Raw genomic sequence first — 13,399 nt, forward strand, 5'->3', positions numbered from 1 at the left:
CTGCAGTTCCAGCCGTCTCTTGCTGAGCCTTGTGTGGTGCTGCCACCAGTTCAGCTCATTCCCCTCCCCCACTACCACTTTTGTAGGACAGTCATGTACCACCTGCCAGGTGCAAATGTACCACAGGTGGTACCTGTACCAGTGGTTGAAAAGCCCTTTTCTATAACCCCAAACTTCAAAAGCATTAATAGACTTTCCATTCTGCTTTGAAGTCCAACTTTCACTTCCCAGGGATTATCACAGGAAAAACCATTACATGCATAATTCCAATCTTTGTATAGACACATCCTGGCATTTGAGCATCTTTTCCAAGACCTTCATGGCTAGTATACCAAGTGGTAGTGTGGATATATATATTTACTGCTGGTTCCTTTACTGTTGACAGGGTGAAAATATCTACCAGTTCAAAATTTTCATTATTTGTGTGTATAGTTTATTTGCAATTTTGGCTATCAGAACAGTGTTATCAGCATAACACAGGACATTGATGTTTCTCCTCCCAATTTTAAAACTGTGCTCATCTTTTTCCAATCCAGTTTCCTTCAATATATATTCCTCAAATTTCTTAGGACCTAGATGATGTTAAGCATTATTTTGCTAACATGTGAAATAAACAATATTATAATATAATTTGAACATTATGTTACATCTCCTTTTTTGGTATTGGTTTTAAACTGATCTCTTCCAATCTGTTGGCCACTGTACTGCAAAGTTTGATAAGAACCATGATTGAGTTTTCTTCAGTGATTTGCTATTTTCTTATAGATATTCCTTTAATTCCTGAACCCTCTGACTTTATAATAACCAAATGTTGATTTAACTTCAGTGTATTTGTTTGTTTGTTCATTCAGTTTAAATGGTCACTAATCTTCAATGCATTATTCTGGACAACTAGTTATATAACAAATAAGATAAAAACAATATAACCAAATCATAAATAACGTATACAACAACCAAAGAAAACAACAACCAACAACAATTAATATAGTCATAGTATACACTCAATCAAACCAGTCTTCAAGGCCTTGCAAAAGGCCAGTAAGAGCAAGTCTGATCTCCAGGGGAATGGTAGTCCAGAGGACAGGCACCACAATATTTTTTTTTCCCCTTGGGCCCCACCAAAATCTGCCTGTCTAGACAAATCTAATAGGGCACGCAAATCAACTGGGGAGAGAAAATCATGTAGGTAACCTGGTCTCAAGTCACAAAAGCTTACCAACAACTTTGATTGAACCTGGAACTTCCTGGCAACCAGTGCAGCTTGTGGAGCAGAGGTGTCACATGAACCAAATGATAGGAACCCATATCTGCCTATGTCACTGTATTTTGCATCAACTAGAATGTCCAAATAATTTTCACTCATATTAGTTATCATTGCCTCATCTTCAAAGTCATTCCTACATACCTTTATACCCATCTACAACTAAGAGTGGAAGGTCCCCAGAATTAGGGTTCATAAAACCCAGAACTGCTTGGTGTTGCTAGAGTTCAGTTGTAACCTGTTGCTCCCTATCAAGATCCCCATAGCTTTCAGACACTGAAATAAAATCTTCTTGGTATTACTCCTGTAACCAAGGTGAAGACTCAAAGTTAGGCATCATATGAATACTGATGATATATCACCTTGAACTATTGGAAACTTTCCCAGTATTATATATATATATATGGCTGGACTTCTCCCCCACAATGTCCCCAGCTGACACTGGTCCAGAGGAAAACAGAGAACTAGTACAATATGATATTGCTGTAAGGCTGTAATGGAAGATCAGGCAATGAGACACAACCAAGGAAACAACCAGAAAGAACCGGAATGTGAGCAGGGCAAGAGACCACCCTTAATTTTTGAACTGTAAAGGAGAAAAGGAGAAAGAAAATTGAAGTTAGAATTACATTAAGATTTCAGACAAGACTGATGTTAAAATTACCTGGTAGACCAGACAGAAAACATGACCACGTGAGTTAATTCTACTTTATTGTACAGTTACATTAACATAATCTTGCAAGTATAGGAAACAAAAATCCAAAATTTGGAGGGATGGGCACTCTCCAGAACATTTTCTATATTTGAGGAATATAGCATATACAAAGCACGCATATACTACAGAACAAACAAAGCAATGGGCTAAAGCCATCCAATTTTCTAAGAATGTTTCTAAGGCCTATATTGGGAAATAAAAGGTTTGTGCTGCTACTAGGTTAACTTCCCATTTATTTTAAATAACTTTATTTTAAAAAATAGCAAGATGCTTTTGGGGATACACAGAAACATATCAGTTAGGTGCATTGTTTCTTTAAGAACCATTTGTGAACCCTAAATAGAATACTTCAGAAGTTTTTTGACTACAATTCCTATCATCCATAACAACTGTCATGCTTGGTGAAACTGGTAGGGATTAGAATTAAACAGCATCAGGAAAACCACTAGTTTATTGTATGTAATATGTTCAGTTATCTGATATGTTCTTGTAACCTGTATTCTTATTTTTATTGCCCTGTACAAGATTTAAGTTAAATGATTCTGCCCAATGTTGTAGGTTAGTTAAAATAATGTTAAAACCCAAACCCACCTTGACCACCTTGCATTTGACATTTTAATAAAACTTTGTGTAGGGAGTTCAATTATTTTTTTTTTTTATTGAAAAGTTTTATAAAATACAATTTTCCTTTAAAAAAACCCACCTTCCCCCTCCCTCCTCCCCTCCCTACCTCCCCCCTATCTCCCCCCCTCCCCCTCCCCCTCCTCCCTCCCCTACCTCCCCCCCTCCACTTCCCCTCCTCCCCCCTCCCCCCCCCCCGACTTCCCAGAGCAAAATACAAGGTATATATCTAAAAGGCAATCATAAACAATCATATACTAACAATTATAAACTCTAAAATCCATCACTCTCTAGCTTGTATATAGTAAACCAATCCTTAATAATACTAAATATATATAAAAAACTAAAATAAAAGAAAACTAGCATCATTCCCATCTATATTCTTCCACAATTCACTATTACCTTAACATATTCTCATTTGCACATTAATAAATAGTTCTTACACAAATTAACCCACATTAACCCACAAAACTTTCTTCCTCTTCCTCTGTAGTAAGTTGTCCATTAATTCCAAATTAAAAAAAAAAAATCTATTACCATACATAGCATCCCAAAACTTTTTTTTTTTTTTAAAAAAAAACACAACTACCACTTAACTATAAATATTTTGTGGAAGTTCCATAGATTTCTACTGATCTTATTTTTTTTCCTTTTTTGAGCGTTTTAAGGCAGCACGCGTCACCCTCTGTTCTCTAAGATCATCCAAAAGAGTTGCAGCTTGAACTCCTCCTGTACCCTTCTCGTCTATCTGTGCATCTTCATCCTCTTGATGTTCTCCTTCTCCAGATCCCTCTGCAGCTTCCAGAAGTGTTGATGGGGTTACTTTCAAGACATTATTATAAAAATCATGCGCTTGCTTCACATTACTCAAACAGTACCTTTTGCCATCATACATGAAGCTCAACCCAGCTGGGATCTCCCATCTGAACCTTATATCTCTTTGCTTGAGCTCTTGCACAAGAAATATAAAATCCTTCCTTCTCTTTAAAATCTTTGGAGGAATTTCTTTTAGAACCAAAACTTGTTGACCAGCAATCACAACTTTGGTATCGTAGGCAGCTTGTATAACTTCATCTCTAATTTCCCTTTTTACAAAATAAACCACCACATCTCTAGGCAACTTTCTCTGTTTAGCAATCCACGAATTCACACGAAACACTTTGTCCATACCTTGTTTTAATTCAGATGCTGGATGGTTCAATACTCCCTCAAAAGCCTCAGAAACCAGCTGCTTTAAATCTTCCTTAATATTCTCTTTTAGGCCTCTAATTCTCACAGCAAACTGCATCTGGTAAAATTGAGCCAAGCTCTGTTCACTGTCGATTTTGTCTTTTAAATCTTCAATTTCCAATACTTTTGCTTCTAATAAAGCATTCTTTTGAATCAAATCTTGCACTTGATCATCCAGCACCTCCACACATTTAGCAACTTTTTGCACTGAGGACAAAATGTCTACCTTCATTTCTCTAAGTTTCTGTTCCATCCTTTCTTCCATTCTCTGCTCCAATTTCTCCAATTTCTCCTCCATCTGTAGAAATTTAACACCCATTGACTCCAAAATTAACTGGGTATGTTTTTCAAGATCCTTCGATGTCAATACATCAGGAGAATGCAACGCCTGCAGCAATGATTGTTGTTGCACCGGAGAATTTCCAGCACTCCGAAAAGTTCTAGGGGGAGGTTTAGCCGCCATCTTTTACTTACAATTGTGACGCACTTTCACTTTAAGTTTTAAGCAAAGTCCATCAAGCTTGAGAGTAAAATAAAATCTTCTTCATCTCTTCATCTTTCCCTCTTGTACTGCTCTGCCTGCTCTTTCCCTTTCATAGTCTCTCCTTCAAGCAGGGATGGTCGCAGACGCCTGGCTCTGCTCCATGAAGTCCGGAGCAGAGACGCTAGCCAGCTGGGAGCAGCCCAGGCTACGGGGGAGTTCAATCCTTCAGCCGCCCAAGCTCCAAGCTCAGGCGGCCCCGGAGAACTCAACCCCCACCTGGGGGCTCACCTCCTCCTCTTCTCCCGAGGAGGGGGCTTCAGATTCGCCCGAACAGCTGATCGGCGCTGTTTCGGGCGAAAAAACACCAGCTGAGCCGCGGGCAGCCCGGGAAGGCTCCCTCCGTCGCCGCGGAGCCACCGGAAGTCCGGGAGTTCAATTATTTTGAGGCTGGATTGTTATGTTGATGATTTTACAATGTACATCATCCAAAGTCATTTTGCAAAGGCAATACAGAAACTTTGTTAAATAAATATTTAACTGTTGTTGGTTACTGCCAATAGCTTTTTAAAGTTAGAAGGATATATCACTGATCCCAACTCCCTACTCCTTGCAGAGATAAAAAAATTAAAGTAAATTCTACTGAGGATTAAATAAAAGGGACCTGTACCTCAGTCAATTGTCAAATTCCTCCTACAGCTAAGAGGTCCTTTATGTAATTCAACCTGAATCTCCTTCCAGTAATTTAAAAAGAAAATCTATGTTCTTATCTAAACTGTACTCTGGAACAGTTTGTGGCCCTTTTCAGTGTATTACTTCTTCAATTACCTGAAGAGCACTATCATATGTCTTAGTCTTGTCTATTGATATATCCTAAAGTTGTTGTTTTTTGTAGCAACATATTTTTCTCTTATATTCATGCTTGATCAACTACAATTCTAAGTTTCTTTACACACAACTTGGCACTAAGCCAGATACAATCATACTATACCTATATATTTGAGTTCCACAATCATCTCAGTCTGGAACAACACTATGGATGGAAATGGCAGTACTGTAGCAGTACTGTGCTCATATGAATTACTTTCTTTGGATTTCAGTTTTAAAATTCAGAACATTATTTGGATTTATTTACTCATTACATTCATGCATTATTAACCTGCATAGCTAATGTACTTGCATATACGGTACAAATTATTTCTCTCTTAAGTCTGTAAAAATATGTGTAGCAATAAAAAGCCAAGTTATAGGTTAGGAACATGTCCAGGTATCTGACATTCAAGTCCATTCTTCTACTGATGAAATTGCATTGCAGTAATATCTTGCCCATTTGGCATTCAACTATCGTTTACAAAATATTTTCATATTTTGGAGCCATATCTTCAAAAGGCAATATTTATGATAAAATCATGACCTCCAGGATGTAATCCATTTTAAATTTCATCTGATGTTCCCCAATCTTTCAATCTAATTAGATTCACATCAGCATATTATTACAGAATGCAATCATTCCTTTTCTCTAATAGCATTCATGTATAATTTTATTTCTTGTTCTTCAACTCCTACTCCTGTAGTGTAATTAGTGTCTTTGGCACCTTACGATGCTCTGAATGAGTTGCAGCTGCTAATTGCTAATTGAAAAATTAGAAACTCAGTTCAAAGAAGGATCTAATTAAAATAAAATTAGATAAAATCCCTCTGAACTGGCATCTCCCTTTTTGTTCTTTTTCCCCTTGTTTCATGATCACAAAGCCATTAGACATGACATCTAATTGTTAAGTCTAAATTCATTTTTCTTCTTACAATAACCTTTTTTTGTTCAAAGTTATTTGTGCTCATCAATTTGTACTCATCAAGAAGTTTCTGAAATCTTTTTGCTAATCAATTACATCTCTCTCTCTCTCTCTCTCTCTCTCTCTCTATATATATATATATATATATATATATGTGTGTGTGTGTGTGTGTGTGTGTGTGTGTGTGTGTGTGTATATATATATATATATATATATATATATATATATATGTGTGTGTGTGTGTGTGTGTGTGTGTGTGTGTGTGTATAGATAGATAGATAGATAGATAGATAGATAGATAGATAGATAGATAGATAGATAGATAGATATTGAAATGCATGATACCCAGGATCTATTTTCATATAATGAAAAAAACCCTAAAAATGATTGGCTGAATGTTGAGTACAAGAAAAAGATCTTGTGTAGGTATGCGGCAGAAGACACAAAACTTCAGAAAAAGCAGCAGCAAGATTGCAGCACTTTAAAAGGGGCTTCATTTTAAAATAGATTTATGTGAAGAACCTCTTTAAAGCTGATTTGAAAAAACAACATGGTTTCTGTTTCCAAAAGTACAGCAACACTTTCTTTTACTTTTCTTTTGTATCATTCCAAAGCCTTATTTGATAGTTCACATACATAGTATTTTTCTGGAAGAGGTTTAAGCATTTGGGAGCATTGTTGAAATGCGAAATAAAATTTCAAAATGAAGCAAATGAGATGTTCTTCCTGTTCTCCCTGAGGAGAACAGTATTGCCCTATGTGTTGACAAAGGAAATCTTACTACAGCTCTCCAAGGCAAATCTTACATGTGGTGAAAATTGTTTCAATAAAACCTAACTGCTTTGCACTTAACTAATCTGTTGTGCCTAACAACATATCCTATATACAGTAAGTCTATTCTTGGATATTGGCTATATACATTGGATATATTTTTTAGGCTTCCATAGGTATGATGCATCTATACATTCTACACACTGAATGTATCTTTTCATTCCACTGATTTCTCATTAATAAAGACCAATAAGAGTGTGGTTGCTATGGATTACTTTGTTCAAGGAATTAGAAGTGAATCAATAGTATCAAGAGATCAGAAAGACTAAGGGAATCCTTTGCACTAATGTCAATTTAATTTGTTTGATTTCCCCTATTGCCAACTAAGAAGTTTTATTTGTTTTTTGTTCAGCACTAATCTATTCCAAAATAGTGTTAGTAGTAATAAATCCCCTTTGTTATGGATTTGTAAAACTCAGCTCAGATGGTTGCTTTAATAGGTTCATCTGGGAATCAAACCTTTAACATAATTAATGCATTAATGTGGGCTTATTTGCTGATGTTCTTCTCCATCTGTCAGAATGGCCCAGTGATTGCTTGCAAACAAAAATAATCCAGCCAGATAGCACAGCACACTACAAATAGAAAAATGGCAAGCAAGCACTAATACCCATTCTGACCCATTAACATTGGAATTAGAAATTATAGAAAGAAAACTGAATAGTTTTTATTGTATTTTTCAGTTCATTTTATAAATTCATAGAGAGACATGGATTCATAATACTGGTGTATTTAAAAAGAGGCCTCAGCATACACACCTATAAACACACATTTGTATTTTTGAAAGCTAGTTTTTAACCTATCATCATTAGGTAATCATGCCTCTAACTACCCTTCCAAGGAAAAAGAAAGAAAGAAAGGTTAATCCTCCAATTGCTACTCAGGTTTCACTACTTCCCCAGCAATGATTTAGTACACAACAGCCTTGGGAATATGATTTCCTTTTTTCCCCCTGATGAAACAGTCACTTCTGATTTCCAAGCTGAATCCATTCCTCACCCACTCCCCAATCCAATATTATAGTCAACCAATTTTGGGAGAATTATAGACCAGGAATGGATGCAGGAATCAACAGATACTCATGTTAGAATTTGTTCCAAACAGTTGCATCTGTAGGAGGGTGACAACATTTGCAAAATAGCAGATGGTGCATCATGATGCAATCCCCTCCCTCTTTTGAAAACAGGTTGACTTTGCAGACACATTCAGAAAATGTAGGGCTTAAGTTGTGACAAATCATCATCTTGCTAATGTTGACACAGACACATACACACAATCTGCAGATGCCATTGTTTTCCCGACATGAGCTCTTTCTAATTCTTAGCTTCTCATCCTCAGTTTATATGTAACAGTTTCTCCTGAGTTTCATTATTGAGATGATATGGCCAAGAAATCAGTTTATTTAATGTAAAGACTGGTGAATCAATTCTTCATATCACCCTTCATTCAAAGGAAGACACTATTATTTCCTATTAATACCCTTTTTTAACATAAAATCTCCTGTTCTTTACCTGCTTAAATTGGTTCGAATGTTCCTGTAGGCCTATAGTTACACAAATATCCTTGCCCCAAGCAACAAAATTATGGAAAAACTTTTTCTTCTTCAAGATGGGCCACATTTTAAGGAAAAAATGCACTTTAAAAATCCCAGGACTGATTTCTTTAACATCCTTCAACCTTCAAAGAGTTCTTTCCTACAAATGTTACAGACATTTATGTTTTTCTTATGGTAGAATATAAGGACAAAATATATTATTTTTAATCTAACTCTCAGTCTGAAGTAGGCTTGGACTCCAGATTAGATCAGGAAGTTTTCCAAACTATAAATTTGTCTGTTTCTGAAGCTCTGAATTAAACTTCCAAGCCTGACCACTTTTTCTCTCATCAGTTCCAATACCTAATCTCAAACTATTAATAGATGTGATTTAATAACTATTCAATTTGTGATTTTAAAAAATGTACTGAAGCTTTGTAATGCATGGAAATACAAACTGGGGAAATTGCCTTCTTATTCCAAATGATATTTTTTCCTCCTTAATTAATTGACCCCCTTCATGGATTACTGCCTTGTTGTGGCGAAGGGGTTTGCGTAATTCAATGAAGCTATGAGCTATGCCGTGCAGGGCCACCCAAGACGGACAGGTCATAGCAGAGAGTTCTGACAAAGCGTGATCCACTGGAGAAGGAAATGGCAACCCACTCTTTGCCATGAAAACCCTATGGACAGTACCAAAAGGCAAAATGATATGATGCTGGAAGATGAGCCCCTCAGGTCAGAAGGTGTCCAATATGCTACTGGGGAAGAGCAGAGGGCTAGAAATAATAATAATAATAATAATAATAATAATAATAATAATAATAATAATAATAATAATAATGATGATGATGATGATGATGATGATGATGAAGAAGAAGAAGAAGAAGAAGAAGAAGAAGAAGAAGAAGAAGGAGGAGGAGGAGGAGGAGGAGAAGGAGGAGGAGGAGGAGGAGGAGCAGGAAGAGGAGGAGGAGGAGGAGGAGGAAGGGACCTTGGAGGTCATCTAGTCCAACCCCCTGCTCAGGCAGGAAACCCTATACCATTTCAGACAAATGGCTGGCCGGTCGCTTCTTAAAAACTTCCAGTGTTGGAGCATTCACCACTTCTGGAGGCAGAAGTGGTGAATGCTGGTTAGTTGTTCTAACTGGTTAGTTGTTCTAACTGTCAGGAAATTTCTCCTTAGTTTTAGGTTGCTTCTCTCCTTGACTAGTTTCCATCTGTTGCTTCTTGTCCTGCTTTCAGGTGCTTTGGAGAATAGCTTGACTCCCTCTTCTTTGTGACAGCCCCTGAGATATTAGAACACTGCTATCATGTCACCCCTCACCCTTCTCTTCATTAAACTACACATACCCAATTCCAGCAACCGTTCCCTATATGTTTTAGACTCCAGTCCCCCAATCATCTTTGTTGCTCTTTTCTGTACTCTTTCTAGAGTCTCAACATCTTTTTTTACATTGTAGTGACCAAAACTGGATGCAGTATTCTAGGTGTGGCCTTACCAAGGCATTGTAAAGTGGTATTAGTACTTCACGTGATCTTGATTCTATCCCTCTGTTAATGCAGCCTAGCACTGTGTTGGCTTTTTTAGCAGCTGCAGCACACTGCAGCTAACAACAACAATTAATTGACATTTTAAGCATCAGATATAAGTCTCTCACCTAAGAAAGACATTTATGATTTTTAAAAATATGTTAACATTAAGAATTGATTGGATTTAATATATTGTAGACAGGGCCATTGACAATTCTACAGATAGAACTGTTAAATTGTAGATTAGAAATCATGACAAACTTACTCACATTTGCCTTCAAAGTATCTGGCCAACATGAAATTATATAGAGGTTTCAATAGTTCACTGTGACTTGTTGACCAGATTGTAGTTAGACCACATTTCAAAAGGTCCCAAACCACTTAGAAACCTTGTGCTAGTTAGCACTCAGGTGTCATAATGTTTTTTTTTGCCTCCACCATTGCCACAAAATATGTAGAGAAATGAGGTCTCACAAGGTATGGTCAAATTTAAGTTTTCTTTTATTTCCTTTCTTCAAAACATTATTATTATTATTATTATTATTATTATTATTATTATTATTATTATTATTATTATTATTATTATTATTATTTGTATACCGCCCTTCTCCCAAAGGACTCAGGGCGGTGAACAGGGCAATACATGTTAAAAAACAAGAATACAAATATTAAAAGAGATTAAACAAGATGCCCAAAAACTACAGCAATAAGTTAAAATACATTAAACAACAGTAAAACCCAAACCCATCACCCATCAGGCCAGGCCGGCTTGTTCGAACAAGTAGGTCTTTAGATCATGCCGGAAGGAGCGAAGGTCGGGCACCATCCAGAGCTCAACCGGAAGATGGTTCCACAAATCCAGTGCGCCCACAGAGAACGCCCTGCCCCTGGGGGCCACCAGTCGACATTCTTTGACCGGTGGCACCCTGAGGAGGCCCTCTCTGTGGGAGCGCACTGGGCGGAGGGAAGTTGATGCCGGCCACAGGTGCCCCCTAAGGTATTCTGGACCCTTGCCATGTAGGGCTTTGTAGGTCATTACCAGCACCTTGAAACTCACCCGGAAGACAACTGGGAGCCAATGCAGCTCGCGGAGCAGAGGTGTAACATGGGAGTATCGGGAAACTCCCAACACAACTCTCATGGCTGCATTCTGTACCAGTTGGAGCCTCCGAGTGGTCCTCAAGGGCAGCCCAATTTTTTTTTATTTTAATTCCATTTATATCCCGCCCTTCTCCGAAGACTCAGGGCGGCTTTACAAACTTAGCAGTAGCAGTAGAGAGCGTTGCAGTAGTCTAAACAGGAGGTCATGAGTGCATGAGTGACCGTACACAAGGCATCCCGGTCTAGATAGGGCCGCAATTGGTGCACCAGGCGAAACTGGGCAAAGGCCCCCCTAGTCACAGTTACTATATGGTCTTCTAAAGAAAGCTGTGAATATCTGACTTGCTTCACTGTTCTCATCTGAGATGTAAATTAGGAAGCTTCACAATGAGAAAAGATCCTCAGGATTGATTGTATCGCCTTGCCCATCTCTATATTCCAAAAAAACATCCAATTCTTTGACAGAAGTGCTACCTATCAGAGCTGAGAAGTTCATCAAATACATCTAAATATATGGTCTGTTTATGATGAGGGAACAAATAAATTTCCCCAAATTTCATATCATTTGCTTTTTCATAAAAAAACCCCAAATTTAAATGTGATCTGTCGTATGAGTCAGTAATGCAGCCACATCCTGATCAATCCCAGTCAAGAAAGTTCCAGCATGAATGTTGAAGTCTCTTGGAATTAATATTTTAAAAGTCCTCAAAATAAATCTGAGACTATCCTTGTTAGCTCATGTAGGGAAATTATTGGCATCAAGGTGGGCATTAAACTGGCTGAACCTCAGTCTGGCCCAAGTTGCTAACAGAATATATAAAAACTTGAGATTGAAAATTGAGTGGACAAGATGTACAGACCATAATTCCTCCTCCCTGATCTGTTCCTCCTTCATGACCTATCCTGGTGCTATTTTCACAGTGAAGATTACCATAAGCTAAAATAGTGTTCAACTACAATCATTAAGCAAAGTACATAAGATATGGCTGTATGCTTAGAGATATTTAATTACCCAACTGGAAGCTTCAGTGCAAGTGAGTGTGGGGTTTGCTGTCTCTTTATATCTGCCAGTTTTTGTGAGAGTGTAGTTTCCTCCTTTAGTAGTTCCTTGATTAGAGTATTTTTTATGCCTAGTCCAAATCCAGAAATGCCAGAGAATTCCTAGAAACTTGGCAGTCAGATAAATCAGCCATTAATTGACACTACATTTATATACCATTCAAATGGCACTATAAAAACTGAGAAAGAAATAAAAAAGCATAGAACACATCCTCTAGAGCAGCCAACCACCAAACAAGCAGGGATCAGCATCAGACAATCAGGCAGAAAACTATACTGACAATACAATATTGGTTAATTTGCCAGAGGCAGAGATGTATAATTGAATACCATCATCATACTGATGATATCTCACCCCACAGCTGCAGATGAACTCACCCAGTCTCCTTGTAGATGTTAAATTGGAAATGAGATAGCAACAAACCCTGTGGTACTCCATATAATAGGGGCCAAGGGCAGAAATCTCATCTCCCAATCACCATCATGTGGAATTGACCCATGAAAAAAGAAGTAAAGCAGTACATCACCATTCCACCTATCGCCAATCCTCTCAGCCAATCCAGAAGGATATCACTGTTTATGGCATCAAAACCTGCAGGGAGGTCAAGTAGAGGAATAATGTAGGTCCAAGTCCCATCTTGTCCTTGCCAGATATCATCTGAAAGAATGACCAATGGACTTTCCATCCCATACATGGATCTGAATTTTGATTGAAAGGATCGAGATAATCTTCTTCATCTGATGTTCTTTGAACCTGATCCACAACCACCTTTTCAACCACCTTCTCTTGTATGAAAATTGTCTAGCATGGAGGGCAGAAATGGCATTTTGAGTGGGGGCATTTGAAGCAAGACCCCCTTAAGAGATAAAAGAATAACCCTTCACTCAAAGAATTCACCACCTTCAGATTCCATTCACACAACCTCCATGGGGCTGCTTTAATAAACCAGGAAGGGCATATATCTAAAGAGCAGGTAGCTGAGATCATAGTTCTAAGGACTAGGTCAACTTCCTCAAGTCCAAGAGTATTCCTTTATTCAAAGTTTTAAAATTGTTTGTGAATAACAACCCTGCTATGGAATTTTCCGTCAGTGACAAACAAGATATATTTTTCCCTCTCCAAAATCTGGGCAAATGAATGCCTAAAACAGTTTCTGCTTTCTACCATGGTGCTGGTGCCAACTGTTCCTCTATTTACACCTGTTATTTTCAGAGATCAGAAGTCTGATTTTCTCCAATG

The sequence above is a fragment of the Vipera ursinii genome (genome assembly GCF_947247035.1).
Source record: "Vipera ursinii genome assembly, chromosome: 3".
NCBI lineage: Eukaryota > Metazoa > Chordata > Lepidosauria > Squamata > Viperidae > Vipera > Vipera ursinii.